A 17,446-nucleotide genomic window follows, 5' to 3' on the forward strand; every position below is an offset into this window, starting at 1 on the left:
TTCTACCATTTCTTCTGGCTCATTGAAGTTATTTGAGCAACAAACTGAACAAAGGCTGGAGTTGTATATAAAAAAGATTTACAGTATAAAGAGACAACATCCATAGAGCATCTTATAAAAAAGAGAGAGGGATTTGAATTCATAGTTCTTTGGACTCTTGTGGTATGCACACAAGAGAACTGGATGTGTATAACTTCAGAGATGCTGTGGAAGCAGAGGTAGCAGGGGAGAATCTGATATTAAAAAAAAATCTTCAGCCATGAGTTTCTTGTATAAAATCTTGAAAATATCACTTGAAGTCTGTGAAGAACGGAGGTGAATCGTACAGTCTTTTTCTGTTAATATGTTAATCCACTTAAAAGACAAGTAATCTAAGTAATTATGAACACCTTATTTGCAGTTCTGTAGTGCTGAGCATAGAAGAGGGTAGTTAAATCCACATTGCTTGGATCTGATATGGGAACCAGAAGAGTCATAAATTAACATAAATTGCACAAGTTAAAAAATTAATAGTTCTTGTCTAAGAGTTAGCATCAGAAGATGTTGTGAGCTGGGTTTAGGAAACAAAGTACTATAAAAGTTTTCCATATAGAACCTCCCTTAAGAGCCATTGGATTGAATGTAACAGACTTAAGTAAAAAAATCAGAGCAACAGATACAGCCCAACAGATACAAGATACAGGTTCTCTATATGATGACTCAAGAGCAGTAGTGAAAAAGGTCTAGGGAGATTATAGTAGCTGAACAATATCAGAAATACTACAGAAGCAGAAAAATCAAAGCTAAGCCCAGGTTAGATGTTACTAGTAAGAACAAACATGAAGATGCACTGTCCTACATCTATTTCACAAAGGGATGAATCAAGAAATAAAATTATCACATGCACAAAGATTCAAGAAAGAAAACCAAAGGAGTAACCCATCTAAGAATTATTTAATTTCTACTGTAAGTTTATTTCATCTGAATGATCTATGCCAAATGCCCATCGTTTATTTGACTACTTTATTACTTGACTTATAATGTTGCAATGTTTAAGTGAAAAACAATGGTTCAAATTTGACAAGACATATTCACGTATCTTTTTCTACAGGAAAGGAGAACAACATAGATCATAGGTACAGTCACTCACTTAACTACTATTGATTAATCAATTGAGAGACTAAGACAAACAGAAGAAAACATGCATATCTTAAGTAACTTGTATGACAAAGCAGCTTACATCTTTCTCTTATCTTTGCAAAAAGAATTGTTATTAATGACAGTGATTGATTCAAATGGAAACTAAAATAAGGATTATGCTTTCTTAACGTGTATGTGAAGCACTTAACAAACTATTGGAGCCTGTACTGCACACTAAACGTAACAAACACGGATTCATTTTTAGCATCTATACACTAAACTTTTTGATCATTGGATAAACAGTATGCAGTAGTATCCAAAAAGTGCAAAATTAACGGTAGGGTTTATAGAAAATGAGAAAACTGAAGTTAAAATAAAGCTGTGAAAATAACAGTCAAGTTGGAGCAAGAAATGCAGATGTAATTAATCTGGAGGGAAAGAGACTAATATGTGCACACTGTGTTTAAGCTAGAATAAAGATCTGCAACGTCACACCAGTCTAGCACGTTTTTTATTTAAATTGTACTTCCTGTGACTTTTCATCTGCCCCCTATTAGCTCATGGCATTCAACAAACATAATTTTTTGCTGTAAAAGGCATGTAAAAATGTTATAATTATCTTTATTTTGGATCAAATTAGACCCAAATCACATTAGATGAGCTGTGGAATTAATTTTTACATTTCTTTTTGTTTTATAATCATGATTATAGGAGTCTTTATGACAGAATGAATGAGAACTAGAAGAACGGACTGTCACAAATTTCTCAGATTTATGCTGAAACATAACAACGTCCTTCAGTATGTAAAGCTAGCTTTTACTAAAAACAAACAAAGCTAGAGCAAAGACATTTCTTAAGCAAGAGAAAATTGAAATCCTTTATGGCCTCAAAAAACAGTAGATTTGAAATGTATGTCATGAACACTGAAAAAACAGGAAAAAAAAAAAAGGCTAAAAATATGCATTGAATAAGCACAAGAACTATGGTAGGTTTTGTATTTAAAAAACTACAAAGATTAAAGTTTTCATCAATTATTTCATAATTTGTTGAGCTCTTACCATTAAAACTGATTCAAGTAATAGTATGAGGATATTATTTTTCTCTAAACAATAATTTGCTTTTTTACTTTCTGTTTTTTAAAAAATATGTTATTTATTTTGACAGTGCTCTGCTTCTTTGTCTTATTTATGCTCACTGCTCAATGCTTTGAAAAGGGCTTAAGCCAAAGCTTCTTGAACTTGAAAGTAGGTAATATAATTAGATCCATGATCTAGTTCTGTCATGGTTTTATGATTTTTGGTTATCAGTGTACCACATATCATATCATAACATCATGTAGTGCACTGGGAGTTTAACTGTTAATACTCAAGTTCTGGGTACCTGCTGGAAGAGAAAAAGAACGACATGGGCACTTTGAGGTCACAGAGAGGAGATATAACTCCTGGCAAGGTCAGCTGATGCGCTCTTTTTTCGTCCGCTCTTCTTTGCCTGTTCTTCTTCGTCGGCTCTCCTCCAGTCTCCCTGCTGCTCAACTGGACTGCATATCTCACCTCAGTGTTATGGTGAGGCCTATCCACCTTCTCTCTCTCATTATATTTGATTTATTAGCTTCAATTCTAGTTATATTGTATTATGGTGTGTTATCTTGCATTCCGATACTATATTTAGTAAATTAGTTTGTTTCTCAGATTGTTGCCTCTGTTTTTAATTATTTTGGGGTCCTCTATTCCCTTTTTCCAGAGGTGCGAATTTTGTGAAATCCCTCCACCCCACTAGTCACGAAATTGGGCCGAACCAGCCCGTAAACCGTTGACAAGTTCCTTACTTTTTATAGAACAATACAAAAGAATTGCATACAGTAATTTTTTATATGTTTAGCCTAGAAAACTGCAAGTATTAGGTTTATAGGTATTAATAAAGAAATATTAAAGGCATAGTAAAAGGACTAATCTTTTATGTTTTAAAATTTAATTAAACAGTGTTTTTAACAAGACAGTGTTACTATAGTAGAATGGCTGCAGTCACACTCTGACAGATGTACCTTGTTCTTGATCAGTTTTTAGAACTGAGAATCAAATCCAAACTTGCTGAGAGTGCACTAAACCCCATAATCTGTGTCACTGATGAAGATTTAAAGAATACCAGACCCAAGACAGACCCCTGAGGGATACCACTCATTATCAGCCTCCTGCTGGACATAGAGTCATTGACCACAACACTCTGTCTGTAACCTTCCAACCAGTTCTGGATCCACTAAATAGTTCACCTTTCAAATTTAGAGATAAGGATGTGGTGAGGGACTGTGCCAAAAGCCCTGAAAGCAGTAGAACTGACAACTGCTTGCAACTTCCTCTGCTACCAATGGTGAGCCAATGTCTGGCAATATTACCAGCACAAAAAAAGACAGCTAGAGACTTAATGTACTACAAGGTTAGTTGGGACTTAAGTGAATAGCAGTATTGACTCATTTTGTTATCTGAAGAGATTCTTTTATCTAAATTTCTATTATGATTCTTATTCTATGGAGATGTTAGATTTTTTTTTTTTTTTATAATAGTATTAATAATATAGAAAGATTTTACAGAAGTCTTGTGAGGATTAATTAGCAGAGTGCTTTGAAGATGTAAAATGCTGTATCATTATTAATAATGCAATAGCAATTATTTAAAGGCAAGATACTCTTCCTCCTTTATTTTGAAAATGATAATTGCTTATAGCAACAATTAACCAATAAATTTACATCCCTTAAGAGAAGTTCAGTAATATGATGATTTACTGATTTGATTCCCTCCTCTGGAGGGAAATTGATGAACAGAGGCAGTAGTAAGTAAAAGCTCATCCAAAAATCATAAAAATAAATAAATAGTAAATGTTGAAGTCTGAGCCTACTTAAAACCATAAAGAAATCTTCATAATCAATGAGAAATTCTTACAGAAATAAAAGAAAACAAACCAACAAAACAAACAAACAAACAAAAAAATGAAGGGAAGTATTTAAAAATAATTACTGGAAAACAAGAAAAAAAATACAACAATAAACAATGGAGGGACACAAAATCTAAACTTCCCAAAGTAAGATACTGAAAGAGATATACTGCATATTTTGTCCAACATTGTGGATTTTCTGTTGTCATTTACTTAGACACCTAAACTCCACAGAAAGCTTGCTATTCCTGTTCACAGAATAGCCATGGTAATAGTTCGACAAAACTGCTGCCCTTTATGCTGTGGGCTCTGACTATAAAAACAGGCGTATGATTGAAATCAAAATTGCAGCATAGTCCAACATGCAGAAGATACAGCTGTATGAGTTTTGAGGGAGTGCAGCAGGATGCTCCTCCAAACAATTACAGATACCAAAATTTAATATGAAATTTATTGAAATTTAATATGAAGCAAAGAGCTAAAATTCAAAGTATAAGTGCTAAGAGAGGAAGAACATTCTGTGAAAATAACATTAACATATTCCATTGGAAGAATAATTCTCATGTTTTTGGCCTTGCCAAAAACTAATTGCTTTTGGCTAAATTCTGCTTTAAGATCTCACTTGCCCAACTCTGTGCTCTATATGGAAGTTTCTACACTAGCATTTTGGAGCAAATCCAAGCATGTTTTTGAAAAATCCTCCAATTCATGATCACTTATATCTCTAACTCTTGTCCACTTTCTAGCATCAGATTTCTAGAATCAGATTTCTTTCACGTAAAAATAACTTGTAAGAAACTCTCTGGGAGTGCAGCTTGTGAGCTCTACTACAGGATATTAACTCTGTGTGGATATTAACAGTCACAGAATCACAGAATCACAAAATGACCAGGGTTGGAAGAGACCTCTGGGATCATGAATCTCCAACCCCCTGCCACATGCAGGGCCACCAACCTCCCCATTTAATACTAGACCAGGCTGCCCAGGGCCCCATCCAATCTGGCCTTGAACACCTCCAGGGACGGGGCATCCACAACCTCTCTGGGCAGCCTGTTCCAGCACCTCACCATTCTCTCTGTAAAGAACTTCCCCCTGACATCCAACCTAAATCTTCCTTCCCTCAACTTAAAATCATTTCCCCTTGTCCTGCTGTTATCTACTCTTTCTAAGAGTTGATTCCCCTCCTGTTTGCAGGCTCCCTTTAGGTACTGAAAGGCTGCAATTAGGTCACCCCACAGCCAAAGAAGCCAAAGAGGCCAAAGAGTCCAAAAGAATCCAAAGAGGCATCTGAAATATGTATAATGTAGATTTTTGGTCCTAAGCAATGTTTTTCAAATCCATTCCAACTGCTTTGTATGATGTAGTATTAGCATATAGGTAAATCCTAGTACATTTTTCAGAAGTTCCAATTCTCAGTTTCTATATTAAAGAAAAATGCTAATAATCCCTTTGTAAGGACACTGAATCTATCAGGTATTTGCAAGGTGATCAATTGGTGATTTTAGGATGTATGTTTTCTTCAGAAAATACTTTCAAACAATGTTCATAAGTTTTGTCCCATGAGTTAGTACAGATAACACTTTTTAAGGATGTTTTAACATTAAACATTCCACCTGTAATTTAAAACACAGCATTAGCAATATAGCTTCATTCTCTATTTAAATATTCCTCCTGTACCGTATGAGGAGTTTATGAAAACTATTTTAGCAAGTATGTTTAGTCTTCATTTTAATTTCTTCATCTTCATAATATAGGTCAAATCTAATTAAATCAATGGGGAATTGATTTTCTTTTGAGGAACAGGAAATCATAAATGCATAAAAGCAAATCTCAATTCAGAGATTTATTACTGTGGGAGTTGATTTTGTAACCCTGAATCTGCAACCATCTCATTCACTCTCAGTCTATCTCAGAAAGTTACCATATTTTTATGTTTTATGACTCTTTGTGTTTGGTTCTTATGGTAAGACTTCTTTTTCATTTATATCTCACCCATTCTCATCCTTACTAAGCTATATTCTTTTGAAACAGTTTACAATACTGTTCATTTTGAATATAGCAATTAATTGTTCTATAACAGAAAAAGCCAAATCCATATAAACATTTTTTTAATCAAAATAATCTGAGATTCACAAAATTGTTTTGAAAGGAAAAAAATCTTCATTAGAATTAGAAACAAAAGACCTTGAAAATACAGAAGAACCAAAATTCTTTCTTTTTTTCCCTTGAGAGTCATTTATGACACATTCCTAATTTCTTCCCTGAAGAAATTCCTAACTGTATGAACTTTAGTTGATTTTCAGCAAAATAGCCACCATTTTTGTTGCTGTTGTTGCTGTTTTTTAAAGAGAAAAATTAAATCCATAAGAAGGTAAATATTAAATTTGAATTCTTCAGTTCATGCTGTTAAAAAGTCTGTTTCTCAAAATAAAAAATATTATAATAATGATATTTTAAGGTATTTAAAGCGCAAGCCTAAACAACTGTTCTATGAAAGGAAAGTCTGTACAGGAAGAGAGTCAGTACTCTCTGAAGGAATCATTGTCCTACTAAGACACATATGTGAAACTACACTATTCTTGTCCTTTTAGCATAGGACTTTGGCCTAGGACATTCAAATTAAGGATAGCATTAGGAGCTAAGAATCTTCCCTCACACACTACCAAAATGGAATGAAATACTCTACAGGCTTGAATCAATAGTTGCATTAATGATTTGTATAAGAAAGAATATTATATTTCCAGATAACACAAAATGAGTACAAGCTTCAGGTACTTGGAAGAAAGAGTTAGAATTTCAACTGATTTTAACAAAATGGAAAAAAAAAGAGTACTTAGGAAGCTGCATGCAGGAATAATCAGCCCTTCAGTTTCTGGATGAAATACAACTGAATAAAATCAATTCTACTAAAAAGAGCTAGAAAAAACTTCATCCAGCAGGAAGGACATAGAATAGTTTTACATCCAGGAAGGCAGACAGCCTTCCTCCCTGCAATCTAACTGCTACTAAAAAAAAAAAAAAAAAAAAAAAAAAAAGAAATTATATCAGTTATGGTTAGTGAAAGAAGTATAAAATATTGTCCATTCATCATTGTCTAATGCAATCTTTCACAATCAAACAGGTTTTTTTAAACATATGTTAACATCTACAACTATAGAGAAGTTTTAGATTTGTCTGTGTCAGCTTTTATATTATTTGCTGACCCAATTACATTTGCCATGTAAAAACTTTGCAAGAAACTCTTGTAATCTTATTCTTAGCTTTTGATTGATACATTAAACCAAATCAATTTTGAGTGAAGTAGTATTAATGTAATCTCAGTACCCAATTTCTTGAGTAAACTCCATATTTACTGCCTAAATCATAACATCAATAAATTGCAATAAGAATAAATAAGTAAATTGAAAATTTATTCAAACTCCACAATTAAGAAATTCTAATGCATTCCAGCTACAAGGAATTTAAGATTGTTTGAAACTTCATTAGGCAATTTTTATTAATCATTTTAAGTGATAGATTAAGTTCCACATGTATTTCCACAGGTTCTCTTCAAATTTGTAACAACATAATAGTAGTTAGAGTTTAGTGTAAACTAACAAACAGGATTGTTTACAATGTCTGAATCCATTGGAATGGATTACCTGTTAGCAAAAAGAAATGCAGGTCTTACTTCTGTCATTATTGCTCTAAATAATTCTAACATTCGAACAACTGTTTTATTTATTTAGTTTGTCATCTTAAAAGGTCAGCTATGATTACTCAAGCATTAAACTAGACAGAGGAATAAACATGAAAAATCTAAGCCCTATATCTCATTATGTCAGTCAGAGGTGTTGGCTGTAGGGACTCTGTATCTATTTCCTCTTGATTAGCTATTAAAATAACCACAGAATAGAAAAGATTTTTCCAAAATCTTCTCTCCATTAACCTACTTGATATCTAATACTAAAAGGACTTAATTATTCAGTTTCATTACCTTAATATATGAACATATGAATTGAGATTTACCATCAGAAAAGACTATAAGTTTTCAAAGAAATGAATGAAGTACAAATGAGATAAAATATTTAATCACATGAAAAGAGGTAAGAGCATTTTAACTTATTTTCCTGATTATTTTTTTAGGACATTAATAGTTATCAATGAAATAATATTTTACAACTGTTAGAGCTATATTTTTTCAATTAATAAAATAAAGTGTATCAGTCCCTGCTTGTAATACTTCTTTAACTGAAATAAATGAAAGATTCATTTTCCAGTGAAATCCTTCAATCTTTCTGAACCTTTAAAAATGATGAACATATTTGTTGTTGTGTTGTTAGCATAATTTTATTTTTCTTAGTATATCTGTTCATATTAATTCTCCAGCCAGCACATGAGAATTTATCAGGTATAAGATCCCAGTTAAGAGTTTGATGCTCTTTTATAACTGTTAGAATTTCTAGCTGAAATATAATCAGCCACTTGACTATAGAGTGCATCATAGGGGTTAGAAGAGACCTCAAGATCATCTAGTCCAGTCCCCCTAATAAAGCAGGTTCCCTAGAGTAAATTACACAGGAAAGCATCCCAATGGATTTTTAATATCTCCAGAAAAGGAGACACCACCATCTCTCTGTTTAGCTTCCTTCAGTGCTCTGTCACTCTCAGAGTAAATAAGTATTTTATCATATTCACATGGAACTTCCTGTGTTCCAGTCTGTGTTCATTGCCCCTTGTGCTGTCACTGAGCAGCAGTGAAAAGAGCCTAGCCCTAACCATTTGGCTCCCACACTTCAGATATTTATAAACATTGATAAGAATCTCCTCTCAGTCTCCTTTCAGCTGAACAGACTCCAGTCTCAGTCTTTCCTCAAGAGGCAGATACTAAAGATTCCTAATCATTTTTGTTGACATCAACTGGACTCTCTAGAAGTTGCCTATCTTTCTTGAACTGAGGAGCCCAGAACTGGATGCAGTACTTCAGAAAAAAAGCAAAAGATTATTCTCTCTGCATGGAAAGTATCTGCATCTCAGTCTCATCTCAGGAAATGAGAAAAAAAAATGAATTGAAAATTACTTTAATATTTTTCATTCCTTAACCAGTGACTAGAGGTATGCACAATGGTTTTGCATAACACACTAGTGTCTGAAAACAATTATATAGCTGAGCTCCAAGCTGAAATGTTGTGGGTGGTTCTTTGCGTTTTTTTGTTTTGTTTTGTTTTGTTTTGTTTTGTTTTGTTTTCCCTTGTGTATATTCACTGAACAGAATTTACTTAGGTAAAAATACAGTACAATCATTTTTTCTAAAATTCTGTTTTCTAAAAAAGTTCTTGAATAGGCTTATGTTCTGCTTCTTGTTGCTGTATATAAAAATGATGGACCTGAAGATATTAATTTTACCTTTAAGAATGCAATCTTATCCTGTTGAAAATTTTAGGAAAAATTAATCTGATAATTAAAACAGAGTGATCCTTTTATTCGTCTGCATGATAGGACTGATTAAGATACTCAATGAAAGAATAAAAAATGAGCAGAAATATCTTCAAAAGAACAGTGAAATATTGCTGACAATCTTCTATTTCAAGAATACCAGGTTGTTTCTTAGAGCTGAACATAACATGTATTTATAAAAGATAAATTTGGTTGTAAGGTTTATATCAAGGAGATTTTAATTCTATAATCTACTTTCAATCATGTACCTTGCTTGTCTTGTCAGTGGACTGATAAAGATGCATGAATCAGAGAGGCAAACAAGTGGACAGTTAAGTGTTTTAATTAAAATGACTCCATGGGTCGTTCTCATTTATGTGTACATGGAGCTAGAAAAGGATAAGTCACAACATCCATTAGAGAATACCAACTGGCTGGAACCTGGAGATAGGTTATCATTTGATTTTATGCAGTAAAACTTGACTGAACATGATGGAAAAAAAAAAGAAAGAAAGAAAGAAAGAAAAAAAAAAAAACTGTTTGAGGACATATTTGCTTTGCCACAAATAGTACAGTAACTCATGTGCATTCATGTGGCTCAAAGCAGTTAGAAAATAGTTCAGCTGAGATCTGACCTTAGTGTCACCTAATGCCTTCTGGTGCTTAAAATGTTTTAGATGTCAACTAAAAAATGCATAAGAGAAATTTGCATCAGCAGCTACTTAGAAACAAAGTAGAGAATGTTTGTATTGAAGGAACTAGACTTATTTTACAAATATCAAGGTCCTCAACCCAAACACATTTATGCAAAGCCTGCTTTCTCTTGGCCACCAGTGCAGCTGAATTTCATCTTTGATACATTTCTTCAGGATATCTGAATTTGTAGTAGTATCTCATCAAAACAAAATTATTCTTCTAAGTAATAATACCTGAGGATTCAATAACAGGAATTTTGGCCTGATTTTGCCTATATACTGTACATTCAACCTTATTTCACTATAACAAATTATTTTAAATCAATACGTTCTCCAATTTACTGGTTATACTGAATACACAGGATCGATTCTCTCCTAACTTTCTGTATTTTTGAAATACAACTAAAAGTTATTATTTTTCAAAAAATAATGAAATTCCTTAAACATAAACAGTTTTGCTACTTTATATGCTCTGTCTTCTTCACTGTCTTCTTTATTTCTTAAATGGATATTGATATAAACCAGTTATTATGTTTACATATTATTAATATGATTCATATAAAACATCTTCCTGAATATAACACCGATATATTTTTGTATCTTTGACTTCTAAATCTTTCAACTGTTAAATACTTCACGTGGTAATGGATTTTATTTTTTTAGTATTTTTATTTTGGGTAAAGCACGCTAGTTATGACACAGATATTCTGTGACTTCAGGAATATTACATTAGTCATAAACGAAGGGAGTATAACAGTAAATTACACTAATACTAAAAGTTCAAGCTCCTATATGGAGAATAAGATACTCCAGATCTGTGTTTTTTGTTAAACTGTCTTATAATGGTTAGTAAAGTCCATGACAAGTGGCTTTAGGTGTAATTTGCCTTTGTTTACATAGAAAACAACTGGAGTCATGCATTCTTCAGTAATGCTTTAACTTTTTTGAATAATATACAGCAATACTGACAATATTGATGCTTGTTTATTCCACCTACAAGGGCTGCTCTGAAAATAATGTCTTCTATTTTATTGACCCATGACATCAGATGTGTTATAGCAGTAGATGTTGAGCCTTCCTGACAATATTCTGTTACATTCTGTAGCCATGATACAAACTCAGCAGAGGGACAGTCTGACAAAATGGCATCTGATGTGGAAGTGCATAAGAAGCAAAGGTGTGTCACTAAATACCTCCATTCGGAAAAAAATGACATTCATATACTCTTGCTGAACATATATGGAGAGCAGTGGATATCAGCACAGTGAGGCAGTGTGTTTCAATGATGATATCATAGCAGCAGTGACACAATGGGTCACCTCCATTAGTGCACATTTTTACAAGCAAGGCATGCAGGCTCTTGTTCATTATTAGTGAAAATGCATAGCTAATGGTAATGACTGTTTTTAAACTTTATCTGCATCTGAGAATTTGTTCTATCAGATAGTGTTATTGTGCTCTTTGTATCTGTTATATTTTCCATTTAAGTTAATTATTTTCAGTGCAACCTGTGTATATCTACTTATTCTATCTATATGATAGTGGTATTCTGAGACAATATCACTTCATGTTGCTATATGCATAACTACATCAGTGTAGAGGTACCAGGTTTGTTTCACTGGATTCCTGCATGTAGCTGATTTTCCTTCCAGTAATGGGTTTAACATTTGGATAAATTCAAAACATCAATGATTTTTTTTTTAAAGAAGTTTATCCTACTTCATACAGTAGGCAGGGTGAAAAATTAAGAAAAGTTAGGGGAAATTTTTGTCTTGAGCTTTCTTGGAAATGTCTGTGAAAATATAAATATACTCATGACTGCTGACTATCAGAATGAAAATAGAGCTGGATTTCTGGAGGGACCAGCTGCCTTTAGTCAACATATGTGAAATGGCCTGTGTTCTTTAGGGATTTAAGGTCTTAAATTGGTGACTAAGTTGGGGTCTAACAAGTTGTTTTCAAACACCAAGCAGCAATATTTTTCTTTCCTGCATGAGCCACCCACCATCTCTTCTCTAGCAGTAGGGTTTATAGGGTTTAGGAAAAGTACACGAGAGAATGAATTTTTGACATGGATAAAAATTCTTATGTCTCCTTCAAAATAAAACATTACCTGCAGCATACATGCTGTAAACAACAATGTGCCCACAATGATTTTTCATAAAAAATACCCAAACAGCTATGACATGAAGGAAAGAGTAGGTGACTGAATAGACTACTGAATAGTAGGTGACTATGACTAGATGTTAGAGATTTCACTTAGGAAGGAAGACTTCTGAGTTACAGTTTTTGCTCCAGATATTGCAGTTGAATTTCATAAGAAAATCTTAAGGAGTGGAATGAAAAAACATTTCATCTCCTTCATTAATTGTTGCCATAATTGTAAACATTAACACATGAAATCAGAGTCTTCTTATCTGATAAATCTTAATTCCTTGTTTGCACAGTTGTTAGAATTTTCATTATATCACTTTCTCCCCACTAAAATTCAGTCATTAAGATGAGTCTACAATGATTTTTAGCTTCCTCAAGACAAAAAAATTCTTATTACCACACAATTGATATTACCAGAGTTTTGTCACTAGTTGGGAAAAAGAAGGAATAATACTTTCCTCTTGATTTAAATTTGCATCTTGTAGAAATGTGGCAGATGTATTGTGTGTAGTGTCTGAACTTGAAAACTTGATCATAAAACATGGCAAAAGTGGAGTTCAGAATGGTGCAATGCATTGACATGAAACAAGTCTTGCTATGAAGAGGAGCTAAGCAAGCTTTTCTGTTCTGTGTTAGCTGAAGCACTCCTATACCCACAACTGGATTTTAGTCACCACTGATTAAAAAAAGTCTAACTTGACTTCAGAAATCTACAATGAAGTCTTATTTGAATCATTAAATCATATGTGTATATAGTCTTATATTCAGTAGAAGGAAATTAGGACTTTAAGAGAGTTATCCACCTCATCCTCATGTATGCATCCTCAGGTATGCATTTAATATAGTTCATAGAATTCTCAGTCTAGAAGCATCTGTTTTCTTCTGTTTAGTATAAAAGATTCAAGGAAAGTATCTGAAGCGTCTTATTGAAGATATATTGCATTATCTGATGAAATCTACATTAAGTGCATTCATAATCAGATTTTCAAAAAGCTGGAAATCTTATGTTTTGCAATTGAATGACTTACTCCTACTCAAGTTCACTTTTTATACATATTCTGTGTGTTTGAGTTCTTTGCACAAGCTTAGTCCACCTGTCCAGATCTGCATACATAGAGCCACCTGAAAATTAGTAACTTTAAATTGAACTTAACTTAAACTTTTAACAGTACTTCAAAGCACAGATAAAGTTTAGAAGAACAAAAATAACTCTTGTTTTTATTAGACATCTTAATTATTTTTTAATTACTTTAAGAAGGTTTTGGTGGATTAGATAGAGATTAATGGATTAATAGAGACATGAAAAAAATCACAGACTGATTCTGAGATGTAAGCTCATGAATGTGCTACTTCCAAGGGCTACTTTGCAATATTTGTGGGCACATGCATTTTTCTAAGACATTAATAACATTGTCATATGCATAGTTTAAGAAAGGAAAATTCATTAAATATATGAGAAACAATCGGAGTGCAGAAATTCCATTATTTCATAACTTGGTAACAAGCTAATTTTCCAAAAATAAAAAAAAAAAAACTTTTTTTTTTTTTTAATACGAAACAAAGATACTCAGTTCATATAAACAATATTTTGCTGAAAAGTGTGAGCATTAAGCATGGATCACCGAGTATTATAACACTAAGTACTAAATATTAGAAATGCCAAAAGTGAAATAGCTTCAGATTGAGCAGCAGTTGTTATTTCTGTTTTATTATTATTATTTATTCATTTTTGTATGTTTACATTTCCTCTAAGAGCACCCCACAACCCACAAAATAAAGTCCTTTTCTCAAATACAAGAAGATACAGTAATTGCAACCAACAATCAAAATTCTAAAGGAAGCTTTATAAACACATAGATGAGGCTAACTTCTAGATGTTGAAGAGTATCTTACACAAAGTTCAAGTGAATGAACCTCTATAATTGGATTTCATGTTGCAGTGAGGAGCAGAAGCATCAGTGGGATGGGAACAGAAACAAGTATTGAAACCATCTACATGTCCAAAATGGGAGGAGAACAAAACTAGAAAATATTTTGTGGCTTGTCACTTACACTGTCACTAATTAGTGATTTTCTTCCTTCTTATCATTCTTAATTATTTCAGTGATTTTTTAAGCATCAGTATCTAACGTAATCAAAATTTCAGTTTTCTGGTAAATGAGAAAGAAACTAAAGCCAAAACAAGGTAAGCTTATTATTTTAACAGGGCAATGACAGCAGCTGAGAGATTAGTGAGCTTATATGGGCATTTTACAATACAAGTTATGTATTTTTTGTTCCTTTCTAATGGGCTTACTCTGTCTTGTATTGAGCAGAGTTTGAGCAAATGTGGTAGCAAATTTTATTTCCTGGGTATATTTCTGGGGATAGTCTATATCATTATTATTTGTAGAATTGATTTTAGTTGTTCTGCTGGAATTAATTTTATCACAAAACAATTTTACAAAAGCTCAAAAAAAAAAAAAAATCAGTTTCCACATTGCAAAAAAAAAACAAACCAAAACAAAACACTCTGCAAGACTCCTAACTTTCTCAGGTGATAGTTCCCAACAGAATACAGTTCATAGCATTAAAGAATGTGATTATCAGGCTTGCAGAAACCTGCTACAAAGAAGGAAGTTTCCAAATTTCCTTTTCAGTGTTTCTATCTGAAGCCACTTCTGAGGAGATAATTTAAGCCCTCACTAAAGCTTCAGGGAAAAACCCTGCCTGTTCAGCTACACAACTAACTGCCTTCATCCAACTGCACTACAAAATTTTAATTCTGATTCATAATGTAAGAAACCACTTTGAACCTACCATAAATAATCCAGTTAATTAAGTGAATTATATGCAATTTATAGACTAGTAAAACATATATTCTAGCTACTAGTGACTGCTTTACACCAGAATGACTGTAAGCTGTTCAAAGTTGAGTGTCACAGATTTAAATTAATGCAACGTTTTTTTCGTTGTGCATCATTTCTCAGCCTTCTCCACAGCAATCATAAAGATGTGCTTAACTGTCTTCATTTTTCAGTCAAGTTTTCAAATACAATTATTTTACATTGCACAGATTAAAAAAAGAAAATAGAACACCACAATGACAAAAAAAAAAAAAAAAGCAACCAATAAAATAAAGCAATCGAGTCTAAAAATCAATAACATGAAAAATCTGTAAGATTTGCATTTTCTGGAATATTGAAAAATTTTATATACCACCTCCGACAGTATTCTCCTGGAGATGTTGGCAGCCCATGACTTGGACAGGTGTACTTTTCACCGAGTAAAAAACTCTCTGGAGGACTGGGCCCAGACTGTGATGGTAAACTGATTAAAATCCTGCTGGTGCTCCCCAGGGGTACTGAAGCCCATTCTATTTAAAATCTTTACTAATGATCTGCATGAGGGGATTGGATTCAGTGCACCCTCAGTAGGTTTGCAGATGATATCAAGTTGGGAGGACATTGATATCAAGTTGGGAGGACATTTCAACCTGCCTAATACTAGGAAGAAAACTACAGGGCGATCTGAACAGCTGGGTTGAGGAAATGGGGATGAAACAGGACTAAATGCTGCATCCTGCTCTTTGGCCACAACAACCCCAGGCAACACTACATGGTTGGGGCAGAGTGGATGCAAGACTGCGTGGAAGAAAAGGACCTAGGCATATTGGTTGACATTTGGCTGAACGTGAGCCAGCAGCGTACCCAGGTGGCCATGAAGGCCAATGACATCCTGGCTTGTATCAAAATAGTGTTGCCAGCAGGAGCAGGGAGGTAAGATTGTCCCCCTGTACTCAGCTCTGGAAAAGCCACATCTCAGTTACTATGTTCAGTTTTGGGCTCCTCACTACAAGAAAAACATTGAGGACTTGTAACATGTCCAAAGGACAATGAAGCTGGTGAGGGGGTCTGAAGCACAAGTCTTATTTGGATTGTTGAGGGAGTTGGGATTGTTTAGTCTGGAGAAGATAAGTCTCCGGGAAGACCTTATTGCTTTCTAGAACCTCCTGAAAGGGGGCTGTGCTAAGTGGGGTTTGGCAACTGCGCCAGGAGCGGTTCAGTTTGGATATTCAGAAAAAATTCTCTGAGTGATCAGGCTGCCCAAGCAGGTGGTGGAGTCACCATCCCTTGCGGTGTTCAATAAATGCACAGGTGTAGTACTTAGAGACATGATCTAATAGGTAAATAGACCTCTTAGAGGCCTTTTCCAACCTTAATGATTCTGTGATTCTGTGATTACCTTAAACTATGACGACATATATTTTATTATCACCGAAATTTCATTCTTTTTTAACAAGTGTTGTGGGTCTCTCTAATATCAGTTTATGCTATGCTGACAGTGAGGAAAAACAAAAAGTATATATATGCAGAAGAAAATGAAATAGATTATTTATGAGCTTGAGATAAAGGATTTTAATTCCTGAAAATAAAGATTCAGAAACAATGTTCCAGTTGTTTACGGGGTCATCTAAAAGTCTCTAAGGATTCTCTAAGGTTTGCTTATTTCTTTATTAATGTCTCAAATTTTCTTTATTATGAATAGGCCTATATAGATAAACATGCCATCAAAATTTCTTTGAAGAGCATTGTTTCATCGATCTCTTATAAACAACATGCTTCACCAGAAAATACACAATCAATTCTAATTTGAATTTTAGATGGATAGCCCAGATGCTCAGGGTTAAACATGATCCTAGTTAAGAAAATCTTACCTATATGTTTTTAATTCCTCTCACGCTTCATGGTGTAAGGTCATTTCTAAAATTAAAAGGGTTTATAAGGATCAGAATAATGCAGATGACAACTTGTCCTTCAGTCATCTACTGTAAAACTCCTCTCACTTTCTCTTGCAGCTGATCAAACCTTAGTTACTGTATGTCCTGGTTACAGTGGAGACTGTTGACAGCACACCAATGTTTTGGTTGCTACTGAATTATGGGAGCGCACCCAGAGCCAGGCTGGGCAACTCAGCAAGGGGTGGGGAACAGCTGGAATAGCTAGCCCAAATTACACAAAAGGTGTTGCATACCATGTGACAATCATACAGAAGGATATAAATCTGTGGGGATTTAGCCACTGTATGGTTGCTGCTTGGGGATTGTTGAATGTCAGTTGGCAAGTGGTGAGGGATACTGCTAGCAGGGCATTGGTCAG

The 17,446-nt window shown here is 33.8% G+C and overlaps 1 long non-coding RNA gene across 4 annotated transcripts in view; it reads left to right on the plus strand.

Moving 5' to 3' along the window:
* The window catches only part of LOC146545070 (uncharacterized), a 109,761-nt gene that overhangs the window by 40,673 nt on the left and 51,642 nt on the right, over window positions 1-17,446 (plus strand). The gene's annotated exons all lie outside the window — the stretch shown is intronic.

This window comes from Meleagris gallopavo, chromosome 2 (assembly GCF_905368555.1).
Source record: "Meleagris gallopavo chromosome 2, MGAL_WU_HG_1.1, whole genome shotgun sequence".
Lineage (NCBI taxonomy): Eukaryota > Metazoa > Chordata > Aves > Galliformes > Phasianidae > Meleagris > Meleagris gallopavo.